Genomic DNA, 23,466 nt, shown 5'->3' with positions numbered 1-23,466 from the left:
GAGAGATGGCGGAGTTTTGAGAGCGGATGATCTGGACATATGTCCATCAGAGACAGTAAATTTGTAAGACTGGATGTCATGAACTGATAGATATATAATGACTTTTGAACTATTAAGGTAAATAAATTGTTTGTTCTCTATAAGAATCTTTCATTTGCTAAGTATGCTTATCGGTAGTTAGTGCCTTCAGTAGTTAGAATCTTTTATTTAGTTGGCAGTATTGGCGCTCGCTGAATTGCAGTAGTTCGAGTTACAAAGATTTTTGTGAGGTAAGTCATTCATGAAAGGTATAGGTTATTGTTAGTCAGGGCCATTCTTTTGTAGAGATTATTGAAAGTCAGATTGCGTTGCGCTAAAAATATTGTGTGTCAGTTTAGTGTTGATCAGAATACGTAAAGAGCGAAATGTCTGAGTACGTTCAGTTCTGCTCAGCTGTTTGAAAATCAAATAATGTAAGAGGTTTACCACCACAGTAATTCATTAATTATTCAAATGGGATGTTTCATATGTAGACCCTTAGCCGAGGATACATCACTGGAATCTTCTGATTTTTTCTTGTAGTTTGTGTAATTAGTGTAGCTATTGTTTATTGCTAGCGTGTAGTTGTAGAGACAATCTCTTTTGTAGTTGTAGTCTTTCATTGTTGTACAGTAAAACAGTTGTGGCATGCATGCAGATTTGCACCAAGTATTTCACAGCTGCGCTTGCAATTAACTAGATATTATTTTCAGTGCTACGTTAATGTGTTTCCTTATTTTTGCTCATCAAATTGTGCTTTTCTTGTTATCGTGTGAAATACGTGATAATTATGACGTCTGAAAAAGGTGCACTAGGCTCCAAAGTAAATTGAGAAATGATAGTGACGACGAGCGTAGCTTATCAGCACCACCGTGTAATGAATTAACAGACATTCAAAGTAGTAATTTGGTAATTGTGCATAGGGAAATGGAGCGGGCGGCAAATAATGGTGTAGACAGTGAAAAAATTAGTGAACAGGGAAGCATTATCGATTGATCGATCGGCAACAGCTCGCCTCAGGAATCCGAAATGACAGGACACAATCTTGCAAATACTGTAGATTCAGGTTTTGCGTCCTCACCGTTTTCTCAAATAAGTCAAGACTCAGTTTCTGCTTTTCAAAATGCAAATATTGCCGGTTCAAATGCACTGCCGAATAGCACTGAGGAACATGTTTCAGACAACAGTGCATTGTTATTACAGTTAATGCAACAAATGGGACAAAGGCTACAAAAGTTAGAAACAACGCTTGAACAAAATCAGAAATAAATGGGACAAAAGCTTCAAAAGTCAGACACAATGGAACAACACCAGAGATAAACACAGCAACAGTTAGACGCAATGGAACAAAATCAAAAACAGTCACAGCAACATATGAAACATCCCCTTTGAAAAATTAACGAATTACTGTGCTGGTAAACCTCATACATTATTTGATTTTCAAACAGCTGAGCAGAACTGAACGTACTCAGACGTTTCGCTCTTACTTATTCTGATCAACACTAAACTGACACAAAATATTTTTAGCGCAACGCAATCTGACTTTCAATAATCTCTACAAAAGAATGGCCCTGACTAACAACAAACTATACCTTTCATGAATGACTTACCTCACAAAAATCTTCGTTACTCGAACTACTGCAATACAGCGAGAGCCAATACTGCCAGCTAAATAAAAGATTCTAACTACTGAAGCCACTAACTACTGATAGGCATACTTAGCAAATGAAAGATTTTTATATAGAACAAACAAAGTCATTATATATATATATATATATATATATATATATATATATATCAGTTCATGACATCCAGTCTTACAAATTCACTGTCTCTGATGGACACACGTCCAGATCATCCGCTTTCAAAACTCCGCCATCTCTCTCACCACATCCACCACTGCTGGCGGCTCACCTCCAACTGCGCAACACTACGCGCTGTTCACATCCCACTGCTCAACATTACAATAGCGAATATTCCAACAATGCCAACCAGCCACAGACTGCACACAGCACAGCCAGTGATTTTCAGACAGGGCGCTACGTGACGTTGCCAATATCAAAAACTAAACAGCCTACTTATGGAGCCCCGTACTCAACATTACGCAGGATGTCAATAGCCGACGAGACTAGCGCACAAGACATACATATTCGCTGCTCGCCTGTACAGGATCACACAGCCACATCATCTATCTCGAGTCGAGACAGAGCGAACTTATCTGCACCACCATAGAGTGTAAGTACAGCAACTACTGCTGCAGTTTCCTTAGATACCACAACAGAGAGACATGCTCACCGTGATGCGCCCAATGGCAACAATGGACACAGAAGTGGCATCACTTCATATTTTCAGATGAGTTCCTGTTCTGCGTGCAGTATGAAAATAGATGTATCAGTGCGTGGAGGCACGAGGAGAACGAACATTACCGGATTGCATTCGTCCTCGCAATAGGGGCGCTTAGTATAGGTTGCCACTCCGTCAATAACGCGATCCTCTTTGATGCGCATAGCAGGTATTTGGACAGCAGCTGTTATATGTCTGACGTATGGGGGCCTATGACTGTGCCTTATTATTGACATCACCATTATCTCATCCTTCAACAAGATAAGGCAAGACTACGTGTAACACGTGCTGTATTATATTGATACAGAGAATTTCCAGTACGTTCTCCAACCACTGAACACATCAGGTCATGCATTGCTGAGAGACTGACGCGCCGTCAGTCCCCAGCCAGTGCAATGAATGAACTGTTTCAAAGGGCAGAAGCAGACTGAAATGACGTAACCATGTCTGTCATCTAGTCTGTTTCACTCGTTCTGCAGCCATGTCCAAACCATTGTTGTTACCAAAGCTGACAGCTTTGCACTGAATGTCGCACCCTGCACATCCTCCTAGCCTGCAGATTTAACGATGTATTTTTCTTGTTATGCTGTATACACATAATAATTAAAATTTCGTTACCTGCTGTCCTTTGTGGTGCTGCAATTTTAATTGCCTCATATGCATAAATCAGAAATTTGGAAGTAATCATTATTAGTGAAAATAAAGCGAAAGGAACTGTAACTGTTTTGTTCTGATGAAAACTTAGGATGAATCAAGACCAGACCAAGGCCGCTAGGAGCTTCTCTAGTGTCTCCCTCTACGCTACAGGTGACAGTGACATCAGGAGGGCTACAAACATCTGTTGGATAGGATTTGTCGCACTTGACGTATGTATAGTTCCCACGAAGTGGGTTCATGTTACATTGTACTCTAAATGTCTTTAAATTGTAACCAAACCCAGTTGTTGCAAATTTCACCAAGAAAATTGCTTTCTCTTATTACAGTTTCATCATTTTGCATACGGATCTGGTATGAGTACGTAAGATACATGAGTATCAAACTCACAAAAATTGTCCGTCATTGCGTGTCTGTATGGATCGTCCACGTTATTTTAATAACAACAGTCGTGTGCTGGACGTCTGACACTCTATACCACAGCGAGTCATGTCACTACCTCCTAAAAAGCAGAAAGCCTGTGCATCGGTCTGAGACGTCACCTCACGTAGTCCGAGAACATATCGCCGGCCTCAACGCAGTCCGTTTGATGAAGGACCTCGGAAGGCAAAAACTCGTGAAAAATCAATTTGAACTATCTGATGATTTATGGAATGGAAACATTTCCTCTAGGAAATGACATAAAAGTTTCATTTGTAACTTACTGCTAAGTGCTTTTGAATGGTTTCAAAACAAAATGATGTATGTGTATTTGCTTGGTCATTTCCTGCAGCAAATGTTATACATCAGTTATTATTGTTTCTACCAGTCTTAACGTTACTGTAAATTTAAGAGTTTTTTACCAGACCGTTTTGCTTTGATTTAAAAATTTACGTTATTGTTTTTTCCTGCAACTTAAAAGAGGTTTTTGCCAGAAGCGTTTCGCATGTATTTATAAAACACCTTCTGTTGTCATTGGTACGTCCTCCTCTGGTTGACGAGTTTTAAAGCCCACTGTTTTTTCTTTCGTCGTTAGCGAAGGTTGGTGTTGGAAAAAAACACGTTTGCACAAGTGCTGAATGGTAACAGGTGAAACTACAGTTAAATTTCTATAAAAACAAGTTTTGTGAAATTTACAAAAGTGAAATGTAAAAAACTGCTAATGCTACAAAGCAAGTTTGTAAAAACAGAGAAATCGCGAAAGGTAAAGGTTCAAAATGTTGTTCTTTTCCGACTCCGTCCTCCGCTAACATCACAGGAGAAGGCAGTGGACTTTATAACATGTAAACGAGAGAGAGAAAAAAACACCAGTGAACACAGAAGACGTTTTGTAAATATAAGCGAAACGCGTCTGGTGAAAAATTTCTTTTACATTGCAGTAAGCGTAAGAGCGTAAAACACGTTAATAATTCCAAATGATGAAGTGATTGTTCTTCAGTTCGTATAGTCTCTTCATTCAAATAACCCACTTATTCAAGATCGGTAGGTACGTTTTTCAGACAAAGTTTCCACAGGCCTGCTTTATAAATTTCTTGAGATTTGCTTTTGTATGTAAGCTTACTGTATTTCAATATCTTCAGATGTTTTCATGCACCAAATTACGGCCTGTCAATAACAATTTAACTGATATATTCAAATGGTTCAAATGGCTCTGAGCACTATGCGACTTAACTTCTGAGGTCATCAGTCGCCTAGAAATTAGAACTAATTAAACCTAACTAACCTAAGGACATCACACACATCCATGCTCGAGGCAGGATTCGAACCTGCGACCGTAGCGGTAGCTCGGCTCCAGACTGCAGCGCCTAGAACCGCATGGCCACTCCGGCCGGCTAACTGATGTAGTTCGAATAGTTACGAAAAGAAGATGTTTTCTTTTTCTTAACGCACATTGTCAAAAATAAGAGAAATAATGAGCAGACTTATAGTGTCCCAATTTTAGCTGCAATGTGTAGTTTCCTTACATGTAATATTTGGAACAAACGATGCTCATTCGATGTCTTCCTCATTAGCGAAACGCATTTCACATTATGGGTGCGCAAAAAATCATGTATCTGTTAAAATTCAGTGATTGAGAAGTTGTAGTTTCCACAGAAACAATTTAAAACATTTTATTCTCAACTAGGCCAGAAGTAGCAACTAAAAGTAGTATTTAACCGTTTAATATTCAAAGTGATGTGCCATCTTTTGACCGACTTTTGTAGTTTGTTTTAAGAACTACGTATCTTCTGATGCTTCAAATGTATAACCTACCTATGGTCGAGGAAAAATTTTACACCTGGCGTTTTACCTGACAGTAGCACTAATATGTTTGTCTACAGTGTTAAACGCAACATTGTCCGCGCTTTCCCCTGAGATCTCGGTTGTCTAGTGTACCTCGAAGAATATGATAGGTTGAAAGGTGATGATTTGATTGAGGGTCGGTAAAGACGACGAATGTGAATGCCGGGTAAAGATTGTGGTCGCAGATTCACCTACCCGCAGCCGAATATTAATGTTCGCGCGCCGGCCGCGGTGGCCGTGCGGTTCTAGGCGCTGCAGTCCGGAACCGCGGGACTGCTTCGGTCGCAGGTTCGAATCCTGCCTCGGGCATGGATGTGTGTGATGTCCTTAGGTTAGTTAGGTTTAAGTAGTTCTAAGTTCTAGGGGACTGATGACCTCAGGTACAAAGGCCCATAGTGCTCAGAGCCATTTGATCCATTTTTAATGTTCGCGCCATATTTAAACACACTTTCCGCCCTTTTCATCTTAAAAACTGAAACTTCTAGGTAAATTCAGAAAACATTACTTATATGACGGACAGAAGATTAAAGCGTCTGTCTTCCTCCACAACGAAGTTAAACTGATATTAATAACAGTAATGCCATCTACAGATTGTAAAGGTAATCTACTGAACTGTTCAAATACAATTTATGCGCCATCTCATGACAACTGTGGTACTCCAGACTTTAGTGAGCAGCACGCTACTTAGACCGAGCGAGGTGACGTAGTGGTTAGCACACTGGATTCGCATTCGGTAGGACTACGGATCAATCCCGCGTCCGGCCATCCTGATTTAGGTTTTCCGTGATTTCCCTAAATCGCTCCAGGCAAATGGCGGAATGGTTCCTTTGAAAGGGCACGGCAGACTTCCTTCCCCGTCCTTCCCTAATCCGATGACCTCGCTGTTTGGTCTCTTCCCCCAAACAACCCAACCCAACCCAGCCCTACTTAGTTTCATCTTGAGCAGCATCAAGTAGGCAAGAAAAGAGTAAGATTTAATTTTGCGTATTTTGCGTATAATGCGTGTTCCAAAAGTTGTTTTTTGTATTTTTTTCCTGTCGCGCGGGGAAAATGATTCAACGATGCTCTACCGATTCAGCTATCCGCAGTGTGGGTCATTAAACAAAAGGGCGCCGACGGTCCGCGACATCGAGAACATCGTGTCATCATTGTCAAACCTTCTCTGCGCATTCTTATAAAACTGATGTTTGAAACTGATGTACGTAAAATGTATTAGTTCACAAAAGTTCTTGAACATGTAATGCTCGTTGTATATGATATCAGCGAGTAACAAATAAAGAGTCTCAATTCAAATGTGTGATGATTACGTATGTCGACTAGCATAGTGATTATACCAACGAAGAAGGAAAAAAGTTTAATCAATTTTATTGACTTCTAAATAACATTGAAAGCTTATGGTTCATATTTAAATGAACAAAGAACTTTCAGTTTAAACGCAACTACGAAAGTTATTAGTGAGAAAGTTATTTTGGAAATATTAGGCACGTCAGAAAATATACCGAAAGTTTCACCTGCTTGCGGAGAAGTGTCTATATCATGATTCTGGGAAAGTGGAAAGAGGAAAAGCTTAATTTCTTTAAAGTGACTAACTTTAGACAATACATCGAAATAATTGCACATGGTTGCCTGAGCTGAAATTGGATCTTGGTGGTACCTCAGGAGATAATATCAAGACAGTACGTTTACGTGATCTTTGCCACAGGTAACAGAATATTTTATGCTTTCTCAATAACAGTTTCAGATTAGATATGGATTCTAAGTTTAACTGAACAAAATAATTTTGGAAGAACAACAAATCATACATTCTCGACGAAAGAACTAATTGAAATTTCAATAGTAAAACGGTTAAAAGTGATATACTTCAGTACTACGCTACAGATCATACTAATGGTATTTGTAGCTGGTCGAATTCAACGCGGTACGTGTCATTTTTTTGTAAAATGGTTAAAGCAAATCTCGTACTATGGCAATGATTTTCATGAAATACTAGAAGCAGTCTGTTCTTGACTAGAGAAACTAAAAGATCCATTTTCCATTTTGAACGATGTAAAACAAATGTGGAGAAATACGTGCGGTACTACCGATTAACACGGCCATTTATATCAATGAAATAAGTTAGCTGAAGAATTTTAACTAATTCTTAATACATCCGAAGGAAAAATCAAGAAGAAACCGGCTTAACTGTGTGACATATTGAAGATCAATCAGTCATCCATTTAAGTCAAGTGAGAAAGTACGTAGTCAGTGGAGCACATCATTGCGGATGGTATCAGGACGAGTCACCTCACAACACTGTTGTGTATGTATGTGAAACACCAGCACAGTAACTAAGAGTTAACGAAATGGTGGTGAAAAAACGAATACTTACCTACATTTGGCATCTCACTTGGACTGCTCTGACCAAAAACCTGAAGAGAAGCTTACATGCAGTGAAATGCATCCACTGCTTTTTAAATTTAATGCAAATATTGATTGTTGTCGTATTAATTAATTCCTGACAGACTGCAGTCGCTAACAAAACAATAGGCAAAGTAAATATGTTTTTGTTTTAAATGGCTGGGCACACAGCATGGAATTTTTACTGGAGATATGTTGAGGCAATTTCGAGGAAGTTCATAAACGACACTACAGGCTCCTATAAGTATCTACGGACATTGTAAAGCCAGTTTTCAAATATCTATCTGCCAGAAACTTTTTGTAGAGGTCCCTCTATTGTTGAACGTGGAATAAAAAAGGCGCAAACAATGTAAAATAAGCAACAAGCCAGATAAATCACGAAATATTGGGGGGAAACGTCCAACAACTCTGAAAACCCAAATCATGGAGCGGGGTTACATTGAATATACAGTTCAAATTTTAAGGGCTATGACACAAAGTATTTAATTTACCAGTAAAGTTAAACCAAAAATAAAGCATCAAGTTTAAAAACTGTAAGTGCGAAAGTTCTTTTTCTTTTGCTACTTCTTATCACCTTACACAAACAGATGCAAGATGAAAGCTTGCATTTTGAAAGTTATGTAGACATGAAGCATTACAACTGTAAATTAATAGTTTATTAATAAACGTAGTAGGCTGTAATGCGATTATTAATTAATTGGCGATTAGCTAATTTCGACTACGCGTCATTATCAAGCACGTTTGTAAACCTGTACTTCATGTCATTTTCAAATCACTCTTAATTGCAAGTAAAAAGCAGCCATATTCCGTCATTTTACAAACGGATCCACACTACAGCGACACCTTTTAACATCGTATTCTGAATACGAATACATGTGTTGCTTTAGATCGGAGCAGATTCTGTCTGGTTTCGGGCCGCTAGCGGAAATTGTAAAGACTGCCAGTCTTGGTTCCGAGATTAAGGCGGAGCTCACAATCTGCATCATCGTCGATAGAACCGACTGTGGTGCAGAGCCGAGTGGAAGGTCTGAATCAGAGGTTCAGGCGGTTGTGTGACCGTGTAGGCAGCAGATTCCTTGACTTGCGCCATCGGATGATGGGTTTCCGGGTTCCGCTTAATAGGTCAGGAGTCCACTACACACAGGAGGCGGCTACACGGGTAGCGGGGACTGTGTGGAAGGGACTGGCGGCTTTTTAGGTTGGAGGGTCTCAGGGAACCACAGAAGGGACGTCCGTCTAAAAGTGGGCAGATAAAATATCGTAAGGTAGTTGTAGAAACGATTGGTATTGTAATTGTAAATTGTCGTAGCTGTGTTGGGAAAGAACCAGAGCTCCAAGCCCTAATAGAAAGCACTGAAGCTCAAATAGTTGTAGACACAGAGAGCTGGCTAAAACCGGAAATAAGTTCAGCCAAATTTTTTTCAAACATTCTAACAGTGTTCAGAAAGGACAGATTAAATACAGTTGGTGGTGGAGTATTTATTGCTGTCAGAGGTAGTTTGCCTTGTAACGAAATTGAAGTAGATAGTTTGTGTGAAATACTATGGATAGAGGTTATACCTGACAATCGGACTAAACTATTATTTGGATCGTTTTACCGACCCCCCCGACTCATAAGATATAGTTGCTGAACAGTTCAAAGAAAACTTGAGTCTCATTTCAAATAAGTACCCCGCTCATACAATTATAGTCGGTGTTGACTTCAATATACCCTCGATATGCTGGAAAAATTATACGTTCAAAGCCGGCGGCAGGCATAAAACGTCATCCGAAATTGTACTGAATGCTTTCTCAGAAAATTATTTTGAACAATTAGTTAATGAGACTATTAGTGGCGTAAATGGTTGCGAAAGCATACTTGACCTCTTAGCAACAAATAATCCTGGACAAATAGAGAGTATCATAAGGAATACAGGGGTTAGCGACCACAAGGCAGTTGCTGCTACGCTGAATACCGTAAGACCCACAACCATCAAAAAGAAACACGAAGTATATCTATTTTTAAAAAAAGCTGATAAAAATGCTCTTAACGCCTTTTTAAGAGACAGTCTTTACTCCTTCCGATCTTATCATGTGAGTGTAGAGAAGTTGTGGAATGTTTTCAAAGAGATAGTATCGATAGCAATTGATAGATATATACCACATAAATTAATAAGTGATGGTACTGATCCCCCATGATACACAAAACGGGTCTGATCGTTGTTGCAGAAGCAACGAAAAAAGCATGCCAAATTTAAAAGAACGCAAAATCCCCAAGTTTGGCAAAGTTTTACAGAAGTTCGAAGTATGGCCGTACATCAACGCGAGATGCTTTTAATGATTTCCACAACGAAATTCTGTCTCGAAATCTGGCGGAAAACCCAAAGAGATTCTGGTCATACATAAAGCACACCAGTGGCAAGACGCAATCAATACCTTCACTGCGCGATAACAACAGTGAAGTCACTGATGACAGTGACATTAAAGCAGAGTTATTAAACGCGGTTTTCCGAAACTCCTTCACCAAAGAAGACGAAGTAAATATTCCTGAATTCCAATCAAGACCAACTGCCAAGATGAGAAACATAGAAGTAAATATCCTCGGTGCAACGAAGCAGCTTAAATCACTTAATAAAGGCAAGGCCTCCGGTTCAGATTGTATACCAGTCAGGTTCCTCTCAGAGTATGGCGATAAAATAGCTCCATATCTAGCAATTATATACAACCACTCGCACACAGAAAGATCCGTACCTAAAGACTGGAAAATTGCTCATGTCACACCAACACACAAAAAGGGAAGTAGGAGTTCAAATGGTTCAAATGGCTCTGAGCCCTATGGGACTTAACATCGATGGTCATCAGTCCCCTAGAACTTAGAACTACTTAAACCTAACTAACCTAAGGACAGCACACAACACCCAGCCATCACGAGGCAGAGAAAATCCCTGACCCCGCCGGGAATCGAACCCGGGAACCCGGGCGTGGGAAGCGAGAACGCTACCGCACGACCACGAGATGCGGGCGAAGTAGGAGTAATCGATCTGAGACGCAGGGCGCTCTAGTAAACTGCACTGAAAATGTAGGTTTGCTTTTATCTCCCTGACACTGGTGGCACCACGGAGCGATTGCATTTAATCCACAGAGTATTAAGAAACAAGTTTTCCAGTGTATTATTTTACGCACTGGGCTGAGATAGTAGACTTCCTAATTATTGTACGACAGCACTAACGAGAAACTTTTTTGCGATTTACAGAATTTCGATGAGGTCGTACTGCGGAGATGAGGAGGCTATATTGTCGCCCTGATAACTGCCCAAAGTGATGAAGATGGACGCTGTGGACTGGTTTGGTTTGGACTGATGTCATAAATGGACCAAACTACGAATCATCAGTCCCTCCATCCTATATGCATCAAGCTGGGAAGAGTCCCCAGAGAGGAAGGACATTAAAGACAAACCCTGATCAACCCAATTGTATTCTAGAATCAATAAAACCATGAGATAGAAGCAAGTGAGAGAGAAGAGGGTGGAGGTGGATGAGTTGCTCCACCCAGAAAGCAGCTGAAGGGCCCTGTGACAAGTTACGTAATAGGAGACGCAAACTCTGCATCCGACCAGTGCTTCCTCACCTTCCATTACTACGAGAAAACCAGCAACTGGAAAGAGAACAACGACGACGAGACCATAAATCGATGACAGATGTAAAGGAATAAGAAGAGTTACAAAGGTGGGCAGTGCAGGAGCCAGACCAGACCACCGAGCAAGGGCAGCCATGGGCCTCCTGGGTTGGAGCAGGCTTAGAGGAATCCCTCCAATCCCTCAAACGGTCAATAAGACAGATGTGTCTTACCTCACAGAGAGGAACAGGAACCACCTTCACGGGTAAAACAAGAAAACAGCTTAGTCACTCTGGTGTCGTCTGATAGCACCATGGACAGCATCTCAGCAAGTTTAAGGTCCCATCATAAGATGACCAGCTTAGGGAAGTACAGTACGACTTGGGCCACAGTTAGACAGGCACCACACTGACAGTAGGGTGGATCCTCATGTCATAGGATGTGGCCATCAGTCAGCCAAATCTGGCCAATATGAAGCCAACAGAGAATAATAGGTTCCATGCGAGAAGCATGAAGGGAAGACCGTCAGATGGTCGTGGACCCCTTTATTGTTAGCAGTTTATTTAGAAAAAAAAAGAAAACAGGGCAAACCAGCCCATTTTCCAACACTCCAACAGTTTACAGTTCACAGCATGGTTCCAGTAACACATCTCCAAAACTGGCCAACGGTCAGCACCTTCATACCCTGGGATTCCAATCTGATCTGGGCTCCAGTCAAAGAGTATCCACCTTGATAGTGGTCAGAAAGGAGATTGTGGATGGTCACAACCAGTGGCTGTCTAGAGTAGCTCTGGTTGGTAGCCTGAAGATTACTGAGATAGTCATTGTCGATTAATAACGTCTCGCTGGTGCAAGTATAAATGTAACTGAGGATTCAAGGGATGGCTCACAATTCTGCATCCATTCAGCAGGAAGCGTAGTTCACTGGAACTTGCATATGTGTAGGCAAAACCCATTCATCCGGTGACTATATAGCCATTTGTGTGTACCACTCCTAAGTCTGGAAATGCATAAAGGATGGTCAGGAACTGGAGGCGAAAAACCATGGGGTCAACAGTCTTTCAGTACAAATGAAAGGTCAAGAGGGATTCAAGGAAGCCGTACACACCATGAGGGCTGAGGCAGTTGTTCCCTGACAAGCGATGTCAGTGACAGAAGCTAGAATTCAGAGTAGAGAAACTGTTTGTGAACAGAAGTGTAATTCCCTTCCAAGACAAAGGACAAGGTAGTTTAGCTGTTAAGGGGAGCAGTGAATGTGTTCACATATTGATCAACACTTGTTGGTGCCTGATCTATGGTGGAGAGACCCTAGCCTCTGCAATTAGGCTGTTCAAATTGGTGGTCCGAAAGGCACCTGTTGCAAGTTGGTCTTGATAATGGTGTATCAGGTTCAGCACCCACAATGTGGAAGGTGATGTCGAGTCATATGCCAGACTCCTATAACCAAGATGGAATAGGATCAGAGCTTTGGTAACACACAAAAGTGTATAGTGGTCTGAGCACCAGCTGGTGTTGCTGAAGCAGTGAACAGTATTAGGGTCTGACCAATATGTTGGCTTAAATTGGCAAAGATGGACGTGCCACATCCACTTCCCATCAAAGACCAGTCAAAAACGAGCTAAGACTCCATGACACTGAGCAGGTAGTCGTCGAGGTAGAGTTCTAGTCGTGGATGGAAAGTATGATAGCGACAGAAGTGCATGGTGCTTGTCTTGGAGGCTGAAAGCCATGAATGAGAACCCATGAATGTTCCTTTTGTGTGGCACTGTGAGGTCAACATTCAGCAACAGTCCACAGTGGAGAAGCAACGGTACAGAAAATGTGAAAATCGCATAAAGGGAGTGTGACACTGTAGATCCCACAGCTGCAGCTAGACCATTGGTAGCCACCAGTAAAAGGGGCACATTCAATACAGAGCTCTTCAGAATTCCAATCGCTCATTTATGGGAGAGGTGGGTATTGTGGGGAGCACAAGCAAGCCTTTTGCAGGTTGAAAAAGATATCGATAAAGTGCTGACGCCAGGAAAAAATCCAAATAGTCAACAACACAATGGCCTTGGTGAAAATCACCCTGGGCGGACCCAAAACACGCCTAAGACTCAAGGTACCAGTACAGCTGCTGGCTCACCATATGTTCAAGTAACTTGCAGAGAACACTAATGAGACTAATTGGGTGGTAGCTGTCCCTCTCAAGGGGGTGTTTGCCCATTTTCGGTGCTGAGACGATTACGCTTTCTTGTCATTGAGATGGGAACTCACCCTAGCTCCAGATATGGCTGAAAATGGCAACGACATCACGTTGGCAATCTACTGATGGGTGTCTGAGCATTTAGCTGTGGATGCAGTTAGACCCTGAAGTCATTCAGGGCCAAGGCCTAGGGCACTGAGGAATTCCTACTCACTGAATGGTGCAAAAATTATAGGGTTTCAGGTGATGTCTTGTGAAAGAAAAGTGAATTTACTCCACCCAGTGGCTGAAGACTCAAAATCAGGCTGACAGTAATGTGGGTTATAATGTTTAATGACAGCATCTGGGTAGTGTAGACAACACCATGCAGAGAGAAAACAGGTACACCTGTGGATTACTGGTGTCAGTAGTGACATGGAACATTTGTCCAAACCTGAAAAGGAGTGGTATGCAGTCAAATGTTACTTACATATCATTTGCAGCATTCTTGTTTCTGTCACTTTTTAGATGGTGGATCCAGTCACAGAGCCATGAGATGCTCCGTCGATGGATCTCGCTTAAAACATTGGAGAGCCCATCTGTGATCTCTAATGGCCACGGTGATTTCTAAAGTGCATCAAGGAAATGTTTTCTCATTGGGGGGAGTGGAATCCAAGGAATAGGGGATCGCTAAGTCTGCTGCCGATGGCTGCAATTGTGCTCTGGACAGCAGCATGATACCTCAATGTGGCAGAGTGCTAAGGATGATGGCATCCCAGTCAGAAATGTTGAGCCCATCTGGGTGGACACCCAAGCGAGTGATGCTGATGAAGGGACAGTACAGTCAGAAAAAGATCACTGTCACACAGGTCATCATGGACACTACAGTGGATGAAGTGGATAAGACCAGACTTCCTAATGGAAAGATCAAAGGCTGAATAAGATCCATATGCCACACTGAAGGGTGTAAGGGTCTTGTATTTAAGACAGAAAGGTCGAGCTCTGTCAGCAAAGTTTCGACAGCTTTACTGTGGCCAGTGGTCATAGTCATATCCCACAAACAGTTGCGGACATTGAAGTCACCCAAAATGAGGAATGGTGCAGAGAGTTGAGGTTAGTGCAGACAATGCATACTGGGACACATCAACAATGCGAGGGACATACGCATTATAGACATTAAAATCCAGAGAAGACCTCACAGGAACAGCCACAGCCCCCAGACTAGCATCAAGTGGCATGTGTTCTTCTGTAGACACACTCAAGAGCGTTAGTGCAAACTTCGCCTGATGCTCTGTTATACTCAGCTCTATTCTTGAAATAGTCCTGGTAGCTGTGGAGAATAGGAGTTTGCATTGCTGGGTACCAAGTTTCTTAGAAGTCAGTGCTGAAAGCAGGGGAAACAAATAAATAGTAGTAGCACAGCCAGGTAACGGATCATGCTGTTGTATTGTGTGGGGATGTGAAAGGAAGAAGTAGGTAGATTATGCCCCACGACACCTGTTGTGAATATAAGCATCAGTGCACATCGGTTCTGAGTCAGGTTGTATGGGGGAATCCAGTGACACCAGAGCTACCTGGAACCCCACTTTCGGTACAAAGTCGGAAAATGAGGCGCCAGTAACACTGCAACCACTGGAGTCTCCTTTAGCTTCGAGTTTTTCTTTTTGTCCCTTTCTTCTTTGGATGGTTCCAATCTCTGTAAGGGATTGTCTGCCCTAGTTTTAGGGAGGACGAACGTGAATCCCTATGATCGGCAACCTGTCTCTCCTTCAGCCACTGGCTCGTATCTGTTGCGGATCAACAGAATCCCAGAAGGGGAGCTTGCTGACAGACCCCTTCCTGGTTGGAGATGCTGGAGGAGGGTGTTTCTTCAACTAAGGTTTGGCGATCGACGTCCCTGATGGCTAGGCAGTCCACACTCTCAATGTGGGTATGGGTGAAACAATAGGAGGAGGGCCTCCAACCAGCTGGGAAATAGGGTAAGAGGAGCAGCCCAAAGGGCCCGATGTAGAAGGCACGATGAGTGGCGATATGGTCGCTAGAGAGCATGACGTCGTTCTAACTGTAGCAAATGTCATCGTCATATGCATCCGTTCATATTTCTCCTTGGCCTCCTAAGTGAGTTTGTCAAGAGTCTTGTATTCTTGGATTTTCTTTTCTCTTTGCAAGACAATTCAGTCTGTTGAACAGTGGGAATGGTTGTCCCCACAAAGAGTTGCCTTCAACGGCCAAGATGAAGGTCCCAGTATCAACCCTATTGTCCTCTGGTCTCGCTAGACATGACAGACAAAATATGCACGCCATCGCTCCAGTCATCAGTTATCACAGTGGAGGATGATACCCTGCAACCACACTGAAGCTGTTATATGGGTTGACAGTTAAAAGAATGTCTCCCAGTTTGTCACAGATGATCCACAATTGAGCAGGAGATGCTGTTTTAGTCATAATTGATTCAATTTTCATTTTCGGAATAGCTGCTACTTCTCCAAACTTGTCCTCAAGGTGTTTAACAAAGGGTAACGGCTTTGCGCCCAGAAAGGAATCACTGTCAGTCCTAGAGCAAACTAAGTATTGTGGGGAATATTTCTCCCCCTGTCTCTTGGTCCTATGTTCCTCCCACAGCACAGGCAGGGATGCGATGATTCTGAGTCATATCTCTTCACATTGTATTAACTCTTTCCTTCAGAAGAGATAACTGGTGCCATGCAACCATCGTGGAAAAAAGTTTGAGCCTCTTTATTGGCGAGTCATTTGCCTTGGTAGCACCCACTATGAACAGGGGTCCTCCCCAAAGACTCCATCTAGCCACATCAGTGACTGCCTGCTTGGGTAACCATTGCTCTGAGTCCCTGTACCACAGCCACAATGAGCACATACTCTTTGGCATAAGCAGGGAATTTCCGGTGCAGGCTCCAATAGTGCAGATCCTGCATTGCCAAGGGGCTACAGCCGCGCAGATACTTGACGATCCCCCCCCGCCACACACACACACACACACACACACACACACACACACACACAACAGGATGGCTACTGTTTTCGGTTTTGGGTGTATTACTTTTTTTACTTTTGCCAGAAAGGAAGAGTGCAAAGCTAGAAAGGCAAAAAAGTGGAATTTACACCAGAATGGACGACTTCCCGCGCACGATCCGCACTTCTGTAAAATTTTGAATCGGTATGGCAGGCCAAACCCAATAATAACAACCACGTGGTGAAGGGTGAAAAGTTGTATAAAGTTCCAGAAGAGGTAAAAACAAGTATCCAAATGGCACCAGGAAAATCATTCAATGGAAGGGCAGAGGGGGAAAAGAACAGTGGAAGGCTGGACTTGCAGCACAGAAACAAAGGTCACTCTGCAAGCGCTGGGGCTCCGTGTTGCCAAACATCTAACTCACAAGAAAGATGTGAGCCCCTGGCTGTGGCAGCTGTGTGCCAGTTTTGGTGGCAGTGTTCAGTCGTGGACAAGAGTAACACACAAATTCACTATCTAGTTCTCCCACCAACCACTTCATTTATAAATGCGCTGGTAACTGTTATCATAGGCTATTTATGGGACAGATAGCAGCCTTGCAGTCATACATGGTTGGATGTCTTTCTAATGTGGATTGTGATTGTGATTGTTACCTGTCATATTAGGAATCACACTTGTGGTCGTGGCGTCAGGATTCATCCCCTTTGATGGTGCTCTGCGGTGAAAGTGGCTTTCAATCACAAGTATTGAGTCGTGAATTCCTCCTGCCCTGCCCAGCTGACCGCAGTGGCGCTGCTGTGGCGCATATTTTTGACCAGAGGGCGGACAAACTCAGAGGCATAAGTGCTGCAGCAGGCCAGGCATCACGTTAATGCGAAATGGGGGGGGGGGACGTAAGATGGTGGGTGTCAGTCACCTGCTTCGCGCTCAGAGAGGAACATCTCTTGGCAGCCAGCACCATGAACATAGGGCAGCAGTTCGGAAGCCTGTGGAACATAGCAAAAGTGTCCAACAGACAACACAGGGCATGGCCGAGTTGGAGGCTGCAGCCAAAGCTGGTGGGAGTGGACTGAGTTTGGAACTGTGGACTGTGAAGCCTACGAGATCCTCAGCTGGAAGCTATGGTACTGGCGGCTGGCGAATAGTGGGGTGTTGCCGGTCTGAGATGAGGCATGGGCCGACTCGTTTAAAGCAACGTAGGGGGCCCAAGCCGTCGCTTTGGACTGTACTTGGTGCTCCACGAACGGAGTGAAGCAAGAATTACTCAGTCGAGTACGAACTGGAATAAATTCAACTCCGAGGTGGTCACCGGCCGGAGTGGCCGAGCGGTTCTAGGCGCTACAGTCTGCAACCGCGCGACCGCTGCGGTCGCAGGCTCGAATCCTGCCTCTGACATGGATGTGTGTGATGTCCTAGATTAGTTAGGTTTAAGCAGTTCTTTGTTCTAGGGGACTGATGATCTCAGCAGTTAAGTCCCATAGTGCTCAGAGTCATTTGAACCATTTTTTTGCGAGGTGGTCGATCATGGTTCTGGGACATTTGGATTCATAAGCGGTGTGGTCAGAACAGGCCAGGAGGGCAGTCTGTGTCGTTCTTGGTGGTTAGAGGATGATGACTTCAGGAGATAAGAAGACAAGTGTTTTGTGTATTGCAAGAACTACATGCGTGCCTCACTGGCCGGCAGTGATTTTGCTCAGCTCATCGAATTCTGTCTTACGTGAGATGCGTACAGTGTACAGCGAATGGAGCGAGCATTGTCCTGTGAGTGTAATGGTTAGTGCCAGATATGTTTTCCACTGCGAGGCCATGGATGTATTATCATGTGCTTGGTTTGATGTGTTTTTCTTGCATGCAATGGGTGTGCGTTAACATCTCTCATGAGGAGAGCTCTGTGAATTCTGTTGTGACCATGATGCTGCGAGTGTGATTAAGATTAAATTGTTAAAATGTGTGTGATATCTTATGGGACTTAACTGCTAAGGTCATCAGTCCCTAAGCTTACACACTACTTAACCTAAATTATCCTAAGGACAAACACACACACCCATGCCCGAGGGAGGACTCGAACCTCCGCCGGGACTGCAGCGCCTCAGACCGCTCGGCTAATCCTGCGCGGCAATTAAGATTATATGTGTACATATTTTTGCAGCAGAGATTTATGTAATTGCTGTGATTTTTGCGTAGGTAGAGTTCTAGATGTTTTGGTAGAAGTGTTAGCAGGAGTGATAGTTGGCGGATGGACTGGTTAGTAGAAGCAGAGGTAAACTTTATCGTGAGTGAATGTGTACCCTTTTGTAAAGTCTGAAGGTCGCTATTCTGACTTTATGGTTAGTATTATTTTGATATGACAGAGTGACGGTTCTTATTTTGTACTTCATTGTGTTTTACGGGACAAGAAGCCGAGTAAGGTGAGTTGTTATTTGTTGTAGCCCCCAATTTTTCTGTCACCGAGGCTTATTAGTGTACTAGAAGGAATTTTAATTTATTTACGTCTGTTAAGTGGTTCAAACGGCTCTGAGCACTATGGGACTTAATTTCTGAGGTTATCAGTTCCCTAGAACTTAGAACTACTTAAACCTAACTAACCTAAGGACATCACACACATCCATGCCCGAGGCAGGATTCGAACCTGCGACCGTAGCGGTCGCGCGGTTCCAGACTGTAGCGCCTAGAACCGCTAGGCCACCGTGGCCGGCGCATTTGCTGTATGTTATTTGTCGTTATGATTGCCGAGGTTTGATCGGAACTTGGTTCATCATAAAAAGAGTTTATTCACTAACAGCTATGAGTGCTTAACAAACTATTATCTTCTTTTCATGATTCTTGAGGATGTTGCAAAGATTTTGTATCTGATCGAGAAACTATTGATTTTCTTACAATTGTAGGAAAAAATGGCAGATTCACGATGAGCAAATATTCACGAATTACAGACCTCACGTAACAAGATAATGTCCAGAATAAAAATAAGGCAAAAATTTGCAAAAGACGCTTTTGACGCCTTGTGAAGTCGATACGACGTCTAGTTGCTACATTCACCTGGGTAGACCATATAATACTTGACATTATTAGCTACCTGTTTTATGATGCGTGCCACATCAGTGTTACCTGTAATTTAAATATTATAAATTTAGTCGTTTCTTGTCTTCTTTTCAATCAATACATTAATCAGAGATAAGTATTTCTGTTTGTTAATTGCACGCTCTATTTCGGATCACTTAAGTCCATAAGAAAATGATTTCTGTTTCTTTATATTTATGTTATGGCTCACGACAGATTCACTGCCTGTGTCTTAGGGCCAAATATTACGAAATCAAATGAGCGAAAGCTTCAAAGAGAACTAGTGAAACTATATTATGCAAAAACAGTTCTTAGGATGTGAATCAGAAGTTGCAATGGTTGGATTATGTGGGGGAAAATGGCCGAGGAAATGTATTTTTTCGTAGATGTCACGATTCTAGAGTTCCTCTTGCCAGAACAATGAATTATAAACTCTGTTCCTTTCGAATTCCAGGAACTACGTGATCCTTCGAAGCGGAGAGAAATAATTTTTTTGTGCCGTGATAATTAAATGGGCCTTTCTGCAGGAAAATTCATGAGGTTTTGCGCAGGCATTATGTTGAAATTTAATTTAGAGTGGCCGTTTGTCACTGTTACGACCTGTTTTACGCCGTGCCCGCTGGCAACACGGAAGCTACCAGCAGAGAGTTGTATGCCAACCCTGGTCCTTTGTCTCTCTCGCGGCGGTACGGTCGCTTCCAAACGACCCTCGCATTCGGCAATATTCTGCACGCTCTTTCAACGATTCTTCAACATTTTGTGGATCTAACATTCCGAACAGAAGGACCCATAATAATAAGAGTGTAGAGCGATGTTTACTGGAGACTATTTATTATCCTTAATAACATGCAATGTTACGTTCCATGATTGTACTGTTGCAGCCATATGTGGAATCCTAGAACACTGCAAGGCAGGATACTGTTTTGAAATGTCCTATAAAATTTTATACACTGATGAGCCAAAACATTATGACCACATGCTTAACATCATGTTGGTCCACCTTTTGAACACAGTGCATTAGTTATTCTGCGTGGCAGTGATTCATTAAGTCCTTGATAGGTTCCGGGGGTATGTAGCGCCATACATTTTCGTCCAGGTCAAGTAATTCCGCAAATTACGGGAAACTGGTGCTCGATAGCGTCCCAGATACCTTACACTGAGTTCATATGAGGTAAACTTGCTGTCCAAGACACCAAACGACAGTAGCATGAATCTGCCTTGTGAGGTGTATTTAGCAGGAATATGCCATCACCGTCGAAGAATACAAAGCGTGGAGAGATGCACGTGGTTCGCAGTAACATCCACATAGCCCACCGCTAGCGGGGTGCCTTCGATTACTACAACATGCCCCTTGAAAGCCCATGCGACTGTCCCTCATAGCATGATACTGCCTCCTACCACGGGCGTCCGTGGTGCGGTCAATGTTTCTGGCAGCCGTTCGCCGGGGTGACGGCGTTACCGGGCACGACAATTGTCCCTGTATGACAAGAAACGTGATTCATCGGCCCATACAACACGTTTCCATTGATCCGTGGTCCGATCTTGACGAACCATAGTGATTGCAATTGGCAATGCCATAAGGGAACATGTAAGGGTCGTCAGCTGCGGACTCTCGTGTTCAACAGTGTTCCTCAGGTCTGCCGAGGATAGTCACCTATCCTGGTTTACAGAGCGGGCAAGCCTCCGACTTCCACGTTTTGTGATGAGGCTGTAGGTCTAACGGCTTGTCTCCTTCTTGCGGTTTCACCGCCCTTCAACCTCTTTCCATCTATGCTGACGACAGCGGCATGCGAACAGTGCGCCAACTTCGCAGTCTGGGAGATGCTCGTCCACAGGCACCGTGCCATTCGCGGCCCGTATGGTCGTCAGAACAATTTCCCGTTTGCCTCTGCTCCGCTTATACACTTTCCTTGCCGCCTCACGTGGCCGCAAAGCCACCAGTCGACCTTCCGTCTCTCGGTGGGCAATGGTCATGATGTTTCGGTTCATCGGTGTATTTGGCGGTGTTAAACTGTGACTGCAACTGTGTATACACATTAAAACGCCTCGATTTAATTTGAAGTGGGCACCTTTTCCTGTTGTCCGCTATGGTGCAAGGAATGTCTTTTGTGAGTAGGACTTGCTGCACACGATGACAACAAACTCCCGCCGTTTGTCGATAATAAGGTTACGTACCTTTGACATATAGAATCTACTCGCCCACCGTAACTGTTTTTAGCCTTATGATACTATCCTTGCTATACCAGGAACCACAACTAGAGATGCTGCATCTATTTCGAGCCAAAGCGTTCCCCACTCAGTACTGCGCTGTACTGAGTGCAGCCAACATTACGCTTGCGCCGACATCGTTTCCGCTGCCAGAAGCGCCACGCATTTTCTTTGGTTGCTTCCACCACTGCCTCCTTTATATTACTGCGCTATTTATACCAATGTAAATGCTTAATTACTACGCTTGAAATACGCTTTTATGAATGAACTGTAAGGACTTTTGTATTCTAAACATGACAAGTTATTCACTTTTCGAAACTATCTCAATTAGTACAAGCCAATGAGTATCCAGAACGCTGTTTCTTTCTGAAGATGTTGGCACCAAAGGCCTGACGCCCTCCGTTCTGGTCATTGTTTGGCAGTGAACACCGGCATGAAATGCAGAGTGCGCCCTCGTCAGTGACTGAGCAAACCTTAGTAAGTAGGCAAGTAAACTTACTCGGTGACACCCACAAAATAATTTCATGGATTTGGTCCTGCTTCAGACATCCTACTCATACTAGTTGATAGACATTTTTACCTCGAGCAAGAATGAAATGGCTTCATGAATTTAACATACGTACTGTATCTTTCATGAAAACAGTTAATCTTTCTGAGATCGACGCCACTCAGTATACAAATAGTTATGAAATTGTAAGTTTACTCTCACTTTTTATGGTATTTCGACTTTTCTTAATTACCATATTAATATATTTCTATAACTGGTCTCTGAGGATGGATAAACTATTAGTTACGAGCAGCAGGTTACAACATACCAGTTCCAAGCAGGTAATACGCTCCAAAAATTATTTAATAGATTCCAGGTAGGCCGCGAGGCACACTGAAAACTGTGAAGCACCAAAACAGATCACGAAAAGTACACGAGTGTATGAGGACTTATTATTTCAAATGAAAGCGTCTGCTTAACGGTAGATACATGGACATCCACAAACAATGAAATTTATGTAACTGCTGCAGCAGATTTCATAACAGGCCATTCATAATCTTTTTTATGACAAATACTGCAAAGTGCAATTTTGTTGCTTTCGTCCCTTAAGGAAATATCCCACAAATAACTAGAGATGTTAACTGTTAGCGAAGCAACGAGTATGAACGGGCCGCGAGTTGCGTCCTCCTCGGGTAGACTGCGTCATGGTTGCCATACAGAATGGCAGACATGGAATGTTCGGAAAGAACGAAGACATTGGAGTCGCGCGAGTTACACCATGACCCCAAGTAGTTGGATACGTACAACAGCTTGTGAGACAGCCTGTTACAGTGACAACGTACGAATCCCTAATTTTGTTAAAATCATTGACATTGTAATAGTCAGAAGAAGCGCGTTCTAATAGAAATTGAATACTTCTTGTTTGTGTTCGTGTATGATGAAAACTCGCTTTTCTGTTGGTGAACGCTAACTTATTAAAACTTTTATAGTGTCCAGCGTGGGACATATTATTTTCTTTACAGATACGACTCAGTAACTGTGTTACTTTGACAGTTACTTTAAATATCACCTTTTCCTATTTATCTCCCTCTGAGAAAGGTCGCTGAAGTTGCTTTCCGTCCCGTTCGTGTACTGTTGTTGGAGATTCTCTGATGAATGTCCCACTGTAATTAGGTAACATAGATTCACTCTGTTTTCTCTAGTACTTTTCTTCCATCTACAGAAATGCTTGACCGCACCACGTCTTCAAGCAAGAAATCAGAGAAAAATTTTGTTTTAAGAATGTGCTATACCTCAGTCGACCACTGC

The sequence above is a fragment of the Schistocerca serialis genome, chromosome 1 (genome assembly GCF_023864345.2).
Source record: "Schistocerca serialis cubense isolate TAMUIC-IGC-003099 chromosome 1, iqSchSeri2.2, whole genome shotgun sequence".
NCBI lineage: Eukaryota > Metazoa > Arthropoda > Insecta > Orthoptera > Acrididae > Schistocerca > Schistocerca serialis.
The sequence above is the reverse complement of the archived record's forward strand: the minus strand, read 5'-3'. Positions refer to the sequence as shown.